At 51.2% G+C, this 9661-nt stretch overlaps 1 protein-coding gene across 1 annotated transcript in view; it reads left to right on the forward strand.

The window, feature by feature from the left end:
• Positions 1–7687, forward strand: part of CRY2 (cryptochrome circadian regulator 2) — a 32409-nt gene extending 24722 nt beyond the window's left edge. The window contains exon 12 of the mRNA XM_019746397.3: positions 5469–7687. The gene's annotated coding sequence lies outside the window, so the exon portion shown is untranslated. The remainder of the gene's footprint in view (positions 1–5468) is intronic.
• The last annotated feature ends 1974 nt before the right edge of the window (positions 7688–9661 follow it).

A 9661-nucleotide genomic window follows, 5' to 3' on the forward strand; every position in this document is an offset into this window, starting at 1 on the left:
ACATGTCCAGAGGCCATAAGTGGTATGAAATAAAAATAAAGTTGGGTTAGAATGTAGAAAGTAAAGGTTGGGGCACAGTGGAGGTTGCAATTTTATATTATAGGGGATGTCAGGGGGGTACCTTTCTTCCTTTTTATCAAGAAAATAAACGCTTTCCCAGAATACCTCTCCCCCAGCTTTTCACATTGGTCTCAGGAGCCAGAACTGAGTCATAAAGCCACACCCAAGGTGGGAAATAGGGACGCCGTTGTCAGGATTGGTTTACACCATTGGTTTTCCAACTTGAGTGAGCAGTAGAGTCCCCTAGAGAATTTGTTAAGCCACAGATTGCTGTGCCCCACCCACAGAGTTTCTATTTGGTAGGTCTGGGGTGGGACCTGAGAATTTGCATTTCTGACAGGTTCCCAGCAGTTGATAATGCTGCTGTTCTGGGACTGTGCTTTGAGAATCACTGACTTAGACCAACCACGACCCATTGTGTGGACCAGGCCCGTGACCCACGGAACAAAACCGAGATTCTAGGCAGTGTGGATACTGAGAGGCAGCTACCAGTGTCTTCTTAGTATAAAAGACACTTGGCCTCCTAGGTTCATAAGTACCCAGTAAGTGGTAGCTGTTGTTATTATGGATACTGTTATTATTTTAGAAGAGCAGAAGGTTACAGTTGGGTCTGATCATGGAGGGTCTTCAATGTCAGGCAGATAAGTCCTTGGTATATATACTCTCTGGGAGCTAAGGAGCATTTTGGAGCAGGAGAGTGCAATGATCAGACTGGCATTTTTGGAAGATTAACCAGGCACTGGGCTGGGACCCGCAGAGGGAACGGTGGGGGAAGCAGCCAGCTGAGCAGCTGTAGCAGTGGTTCCCAGGGGACATTACAGGGGTGCAGAGGTCAGCGCTATCTCTTGCCTTGTAGTCCAGGAGATTCTCCATCAGCCTGTGGGGACCTTAAGGAATTAATCGCAAGGTTTACTCGGCCCTTAATCCTGGCTAATTGGTTGGAAGTGGGGACCAGGAAGTCAGAAAACAAGACAGACTGGGGAAAAAACACCTGTGTTCTTTGGATACCTTGAGAGCAAAGAGTGCACCTGTGTTTCATTGTATGCGGGTGGTAGCACCTGGGCTAACGATTTTCAGCATCCTCATCTGTAAAACAGTGATAATAGCATTTTGTCACCTGCCCTACCCATCCAGCATACACATTAGGGAAAGAAAATGAAAAACCGTATGTGAAAAGCCTTTGAATAAGTAAAAAGCACCACACAGATGAAATCACATTGCCGTCTTGCACACACGCTTCTCAGGGTTTCTTTGTGTTAGTGTTTCTTCAGTCAGAGCCAGCATACTGGGCTAAGTGGACCACAGAGCCGTGGCCACGTGACCGAAGCTGATACAGTATCACACTGAGAGGCAGGGGGCTTGTGTCTTTCTCCCCTCCTGTCCGTTTTAGTTGTGTGACTTGGGGCAGGATACATAACTTTCTGAGGTGCTTTAGCTGTAAGGTGTGAATAATCACTCCTTACCAGCCCGAAGGCTCCACCCTGGACCTTTTGAGGCCCCGTTTAGCTGTGAGCTCTCTAGTTTTGTGACTGTTATTTCTAACGCCTCAGGCCTGTGGCAGTTCACTGGGCAGACAGTGATTTGCAGTTTAAAGTGATCTTGTGGGAACATATGCCCTCATATCAGGACGCTCCATGCTTACCTCAGCCTCACACCAGGGTCTGTTCTGCATTTGGTTTCATTGTACAATGTTCACCAAACTGAAAAATAAGCCGGCTCCCAAATAGCTATCCTTTCAGCCGCTATCCCAGGGTCCCTAGAGCTGCTGACTACTCAGGATTCCATTAGCCTCAATTGTGTACAGATTTTTCTTATTGGTCCAATTATTTTACTATCGGGGGAACAGCTCACGTGATCCATTTGCCCTTCTGCTGGTACAGAGTGATCTGGTGAGAGAAGCCCCACTGAGTACAAAAGGTTCATGGCCGAGGATCACCTCTTCCCCTCCCCCACCCACAGTTCACCAAAGCTTGGATAGCCCTAGGGCTTCACTGAGGAAAACCTGACTCCTGGAATCTCTTAGTAGCCTTTTTGGTACTTCTTTAGTTGTAGAGCCCTCTTTACATGAAATAATATATGTGAAAGGCACTAGGCAATCTGTAAAATGGTACACAGTAGAAGCGGAGGCGGTATGGTTTTCTAAAAAGAGCCCAGCTTTACTCTCAAGTTGATAAGTGTCCTGCCGCTCACTGCCAGGGAGCCTTCGCCCAAGTCGCTTCCCCTCTCTGGTTCTCAGTGCCTGACCTGGAAATGAGAAGTTGGGACTCAGTGTCCCCTTGCACTTTCCCTGGCATTTACTCAGTAGCTGTTGACTGAGGTCCTCTCCCCTTTGCTGTATGATTTGTATGGTGCAGGGAAGGTGCGGGTGGGCTTGACATGAGGAATGAGACTGAGCTTAAGAGCTAGCGTTGTGCCCCATCACGGCCCAACTGCACCTCTGTACTTCCCTGCTCCTAGCTTGGGAGCTGGTAGCAAATTCTCTGCCCGTCTCAAGTTCTTGGGCGCCGTGCCTCGCCCAGTGTGGTGGGGAGAGGGTACCAGCTGAGACTTGGTTACAGGCTGCAAACAGTTTCCTCCAGGCCTCGAGCTGGCACGGTACCCTTTGCTGACACAAGCTCATGCGTGCACGTTGCCCACACACCTCACAGGCCTGGATGGGGGAAGGGCAGGCTTACAGATTTGGGTTTCTTAGCATCCAACGGACAGGAAGAGGTGTGAGGGCACAGGTACCCAGGGCCATGCTAACTAACGTTACACACAGACAGAGGCAGTCATGCGTTTATTTTGTGTTCCAGCTGCTTCTGTGTTTCTTATGTTAATGACAGCTTGAGAGAGTCGGACAATCCAGAGATTGACTTTTCATTGCATGTTTCATGAGTAGATTTTTCCGTTTTGCTCCTCCCCTGGCTGTTCTTCCCTTTCCTTTCATGCTGCTGTCATCATTTTCCTGCAAGGCCTTGTTTGATTGCCCCAGCCCCCTTTTTCTGCAGACTTGTACCCTCACGCGAGAACCCAGGGGCCGCCTAGTGGGCTGCTGATTAAGCACCTTGAGTAAGTCGTTGAACGGCGTGGGACTAGCTTTGTAGTCAGTGAAAGCTGCTTATTCCAAAACTTGGTTTACTGTGCTTGTGTTTTTGAACCCTTCGTAGAGAGACTTGGGTCACTGCGCTTTTCTGAGGCCAGGACACTGCCACCTGCCTTCATGAGCCGGCCCCATAGCTAAATCATGCGCAGTCTACTGAGGTCTGAATTGTTATCATAGCCACTTGAGTGCTGCTCTCCGCCTTGTCTTCTAAGCTGCGACACTGGTTCTTCACCCTTTTGGGTTACCCATGTTTTGGAGAGTCTGGAGAAGAGTGGAGGCTCTGCCCAGAAAATTGCACCTATTCAGTCAGAGAAAAATGTGCACAGAACGTCAGGGTCTTCACGGACTGCCCCTTAAGCCTCTCCCTGGGCCCCTAAAGGAACCCCAGAGTAAGAGCCCTCGACCTATGAATCTTCAAGCACTCTGTCTGCCCCCATGCCTGAGGGCGGAGAAAACACGAGCCGTAGAGTATGGGGAGGAGCCTGTCATGGTGGCGGGTTCAGAAGAATAGCCATCTCTGGCTTCATAGCAGAGGCTAGAGCCCTGTGTATGAAATACATGTCACAGTCAGCGTGTTTCAATAAACACATATACACCGTAGTAACATGTTTATTTATAGTGAAAATATACAGCTAGGTTATTATTATACAAGCTTAAACGGAAAAATTTTTGAAAGTAATACACGTTTTAAAGAATGAGGCACTCAGTACTGACCTGTACAGGTGCCCTCTCCTACATTTGCTCTTTATTTCACCCAGCTTCTAGATAAATTATCTGATGGTAGAATTGTCTTCAGATCTAACATTTGTCTTAAAAGCGTTGCGTGTGTCAGAAGACTGACTTTAAATTCCGGACTCCAGTGCCTTTAACCCTTGACAGCATTTCCCCTTTTCTGTTAGCAGCTGACCTTCCATTTATGTTGCTCAATATTAGTCTTCCTGCCACAGTGTTGAATTTCTTCTTTTTATATCCTCTTAAAAGTCTTAATGAGCAATACTACAGCACAGAGCTTACATAGTGGTAAATATACATGTTTGGGCATCAGACAGACCTGGTTTCCCGTCTTGGCTCTGCCACTTCTGAATGCTGCAGTCTTAGGCAACTTCTTTATCCCCCTCTGGCTTCAGTTTTCTCATCTATAAAAACTGAGGCTGTATCATCAGGATTAATGAGGTCGCAAAATTATTCATTTGCTCAGGTTGCCATCACAGAGTACCACAGACTGGGCGACTTACACACCAGAAATGTATTCTCTCATAGTTCAGGCGGCTGGAAGTCTGAGATCCAGGTGACAGCAGGGTCCATTTCTCTCCTTGGCTTGTACATGGCCGCCTTCTCCCTGTGTCTTCACATGGCCTTCCCTCTGTGCGTATCTGTGTCCTAATCTCCTCTTCTTATAAAGATACTAGTCATACGGGATCAGGACCCACCCTAATCACCTCACTTTATCTGATTGACCTTTGTTAAGACCCTATCTCCAAAACCAGTCACATTCTGAGGCATTGGGGCTTAAGACCTCAACATACGAATTTGGGAGTTGGGGGGGCACACAATTCAGCCATAACAGAAGTGTGTAGTGCCGGACCCGTAGTAGGCTCAGTAAGTCTTCTTATTTTTCTGCTGCACCAACGTTTAAGCTATACAAACTTTTAATGGAACGCTGAGTGTCTCTGTACACTCTCGGACGCACTAGACCTATTTAAACAGGCAGCCCAGCATTACGATGGGCTTACCCTGGCCTCTGTTATCAGGCAGGAGGCCATTTCTTCTCTCTGCCCCAGATTCAGGATGTTATAAATCTTTACAATGAGTCATCCTGTGTCTCCTCTCTCCTCCCTTCAATCTCCCAGCGCAGTGCCAGGGTTCTTTTATCTATATGTGGAAATTTCTAAATTCAGTCATTGCCTTCATCTTCAAAATTACTGGTCCCGGCTGGCTTCCCTTCCAGCCATTTTTTCCCTGGCTCTCTATCTCTGGCAGCAGCCGCTCTGCCTTGATTCCAAAGCTGCCCTTGTCATATCTGAGCAAGTGTCCCCCAGGGCCTCCTATGAGCCTCTCACGATCTCCGCCTCCTCTGCTGCCCTCAGCCCTGGAGCAGGAGGGTCCGCAGGGGAGAGCTTGTTCTGCGTCAGCACCTCAGAGGGCAGTGTGCAGTCACCCGGTGGCATCCCAGCAACCACCTTGTCCCCAGGCACTGTGGCACATGCAGTTCACTCAGGGCTCCTCCCAGTTCCCAGTCTGAGCATCCCCAGGGAAGCTCGGGTCCCTGGGCAACTGAGCAGCCTCCTGAATGCTCCTTTGTGCACTCGTTTTTCTCTTTCAGCTGCAGCACTTCGGCTCCGTGAGTGAAGCCCGGATGTCCAAGCAGCCACCCCGGCAGCAGAGTCCAACCTGCAGAAAAGCTGATCACCGACGGAGATGGAGCGAACGTGTGCGCGCGTGTGTGCAGAGGAAGGAGTGCTGTGCCTATTTGGGTGTGCATGCATCTATTTACACTCTTGTGATTCTGAATGCTGCCTAGGCCGGAGAAGGCCTGTAGCAGCTTCACTTCAGTGTTCAGACACCAGGCTAGAGGTTATGGCCTGACTTTCAGCCACAGCCTGTTCCTGCAAGCCAGCTACCTTTTCTGAATGGAAGAGTGGTAGGGCCCTCGCTGGGATTCTGGCATCTGCCCCTCCCCCAGCCCTCCCTGCCTCCCTCTTATCAGACGGAGGAGCAGGAGGGCAGCATTTCTGGCTCCAGAGGATTCTAAAGGCAGCCAGAGCCCTTCTGAGTTCCTCCTGACCCTGGAGGCTGAGCAGGCTGGAGTGGACGGATGCTATCCAGACACAGTCACCTGGCCTGGCTTCTTTCCTATTTAAAAATTCCCTGCCATTGGGTCATCCAGACCCTTCCTTAGGCGTCTGGATCAGAACATGAGGCTGTGGACAGACCTGAAAACTTTCCACCATCGTACGTACACCAGTACCTGTATACACGGTACGGTAGAAGATACCCTAGGAAATACAGCCACCTTTTCGGGCTTAAAACCTAAGGTTGGGAATAAAATCCCAATTCCTACTGTTCATTCCGCAGAATCTGAGAGCCAGCCTCAGAGCTGACTGTGGCAACCCAGTGCCTCCACCAGCAGGAGGCCAGGTTCCTGGCTCTTCTGGCTATTCTCCAGGGCACCACAGTGCTGCCATTGAGGCCAGCTGACAGCCAGCCAGGGAGGCCATTCTAGTCTGTTCTGCAGGCGTCCAGAGCCTGCCCAGGACTGCTCAGCGTCCAAGCTGCCATGTCAGCTCTGCCAGTAGCTAGGCACCGAGGACCCAAGCAGGTGGACTCGTGAGGACTGCCAGGGCCAGTTGGGAAAGGTCCAAGTAAAGAACCCCTCAGCACACCACCCCTTCCAGAAGTAGCAGGTGGGAGGTTTGACCCGGAGAAGTCAAGGCCTTACATTCCAGGAGTGGCCTGTGCCTCCCACCTCAACCCTCCCACTGTCAAAGGCCCGTGTTGAGAAAGACATAATGAAAAGCACTGTGTGGTCAGCTGCAGCCAGTCTTCCGCTGTGGCCTGCACTTGAGCCACAAAGTGTGTGTGTGTGTGTGTGTGTGAGCTACATGCGCGCGTAGCTGAGAGGCTACTTCCTCACATGGAACATGAAGCTGGCCTCGGGGCCTTCTCCTCTACCTCCCTGTGGCCTTTCCTAGTCTTCTAGCTGTTAACTCCCTTGGCCCTAGCCCTGTCCCCCATTGTCCCCTGTCCTCAGACCGGAACCCTGGGGTCAGGCCCCTGTCTCCATCAGCTGTCCAGCACATTGACAGGCTTCTTCCTGAGAGGTCCTCAGGTGTTCTCAGCCAGAGAGCTGCCTTTAGAATTTAACCGCTGTATGTTTTTCACCCTCACTAGAAATGTCCCGTAATTATGTGGGGGGAGCAGGGCACAGGTGATGGTGTGTATTCGAAGCATTGGGTTGGGGACTTCCCTGTTCCCTTAGCCCCAGCCAGGAGAAAGAGAATTGGGGACTATTGCCAGAAGGGGAGTAGAGCAAGCCTGGAAGGGCTGGTCTGAGAAACTGAGAAGGCCAGAGGGCTCCGGCCAGAGGGCTCCGGCCAGAGGGCTCCGGCCAGCGTCAGTGTTCGTTAGCAGCTCCTTCAGACCAGGATGAGTCCCCTACCCTGCTTATTGAGTGATGATTCTCTTCCCTAAGGTAAAAGCTGGCCAGACCACCTACCCCTGCTTCACCCTCCCTGGCATGCTGGCCCATTCCCAGTGGAATGGAGCGGTCCACTCCTGGAGTTAGGGGTGGGGTGAGGAGAGGGTGTATCCAGTAGCCTAGAGCTCCACAATGGCTTTGTGCCTCCCTTCCCCTGGCCCAGGTGTCCGGGGGCTGCCATAGAGCATTGCCCCAAATCCTGATCCAAGGGCCAACATGGGTAAGAGATGGTCACAGGCAAAATGCACTTTATACAGAGATTTTCTATTGCTGGGAAGGTGTGTTTCTCCCACAGTTTGTGAATATTCACTTGTTTCATAAATGTCTGATCCTAGATGAGCAAAGCTGTGCTGTCGTCAATCTTGTGGGAGGTCTGGGGAGTGGGCATCAATAAGGGTGAGCCTGAAGGAAGCCTTAGGCCGGACCGTCTTGCCTGTGCTGGAACCAGGAGCCTCTTGCCCCTCCTGGTCACGGGGGTGAGGAGGGGGGGAGAGATGGAGGAAGGCGGAGGCTCCTAGGTGAGCATCCGGAGCTCCCCATCTTTGTCAGAGTTGGAGGTCAATCAGCTGGAATGGTATAGCACATTCCAGGCCCAGGAGGAGGGTCGTGAGTGCTATTCGGCAGAGACCCAGCCTTTGGCCCACTTAGATCCCCAGGCTGGGGTCAGTCGGGCAGGGCCTTCTCCGGGCCTTCAATCCATCCTTTACCTCAACTCAGCCACTTAAGCTGCAGCTGTGGTGCGGAAGGGGTGCAAGCCTTCTGGCTCTGGCTAGGTGGTCCAGATGGGACCACAGCCAAGCCCAGGGCCTGGATGCTGACTTTGTCTCATGCCATCTGGCCAGAGAGTGACCCTTCTCTGCGCACAGTGCATGGGCTTTCCTGTGAAGGTGTCCAGCCTTGGTCCACTGGAAGTTGGAGCATTGCTAGCCCGTACCCCAACTTCCTGTGGGAGGGGGGTCAGGCAAGGCCCAAGAATATCACACTCTGCCCTGCATAGAGTGAGAAAGAGGAAAAGAGAGGAACTTGACCCTGGAACTCGTCTCATTCTTGGCTCTGCTTTGAAGCTCCTGATGGCCCCCTTCCCACCAAGATCTGGTCCTGCCCTTCCCTCCTTTCTCCCGGCTGCTCTCTAATGTGGCTTTGGCTTGGCCTTGGGAGAACTAAGATACCTTTGTTCTTGAGCAAAAGGTTCTGGAGGATGGAGTTGTTCCCCCCCACCACCCACACACACACACACACCCCTGACCTGTGGACGCTCCCTAGTTAAGACAAGCACACACTCCACACTAAGGTACAATTATTAGCCACTATGACAAGACTGCTTTCCTGGGAGGAAAATCCAGGCACCATAACAGCAGGTGGTTACTGTTCGGGCCTAGTGAAAGGAGACTGAGCCAAGATAGCAGGAAAGATACAGTGGCCACCCATCTAGGCAGGGAGAAGAAAGGCAGCCAAGGCCTTTGGCTCTAGGTATTGGGACGTTCTCACGGCTGGAGCTGGGGGTTGTTCATTGCAGACCTGCTGCCTGCAGCTCCTTTCCGTATGCTACACTGAAGGAAAAGGGGGTGGCTTGACCAACTGGCAGTCCAGCTTTGCAAATAACGTTCCATAAGCTGTGAAGCAGTTTGCTATGCTGCTGCTTCAGAGAGAGGTGAAGGGCAGGACCTGTGTGATTCTCCCAGGTGGCCAGAAAAGCCAGTGATGTTTTGGTCAGAGGCCCTATGACACCAAAGCTGGGGCCCTAACCTTGACCAGCAGCCTGCATGTCCAGCTGTCCATGCTCTCAAAGAACTCACAGGCTGAGCCCTCTTAGGGAAGAGAAGGCCAGGAAGAAACCACAGCTGGGGCAGAAGGAAAGACCCTGTCTTAGAATATGAGAGGCCAGCTATGGATGTCTGGGTGCACGTTTCCTCTTCAGGAAATGCAGTTGAGGGATAAGTGAGAAGAGGGACAAATCTGGGAAAGTCTTGACGTGAAAAAGGAGAAGTTCAGAAACAAGCCAAGAGGAAGGGTTCAGTTAACCATTAATAGCTATTTGGAGCTGAAGCAGGGCTTGAGTCAATCTTTAGAGAGGAGAATCGCTAGGGATAGTCCTTGGAAGGGTCCCCTCAAGGTAACGGGACTGGACGGGGTGAGACCTGGATACCAGCAGGAGATGGGGTGTTCTCAGCGTCCGGTGACAATACATTTGTATTATGTTTCATCCTCACAACAACCATGAGAGGGACCATTATTGTCCCTATTTCACAGGTGAGAAAACCAAACCTTAGGACTGTTACATCATAACGCAAAGCCACACCACCTGACTCCAAACCTGT

This window comes from Rhinolophus sinicus, chromosome 14, assembly GCF_057876585.1.
Source record: "Rhinolophus sinicus isolate RSI-liver-muscle chromosome 14, RSI-T2T, whole genome shotgun sequence".
NCBI lineage: Eukaryota > Metazoa > Chordata > Mammalia > Chiroptera > Rhinolophidae > Rhinolophus > Rhinolophus sinicus.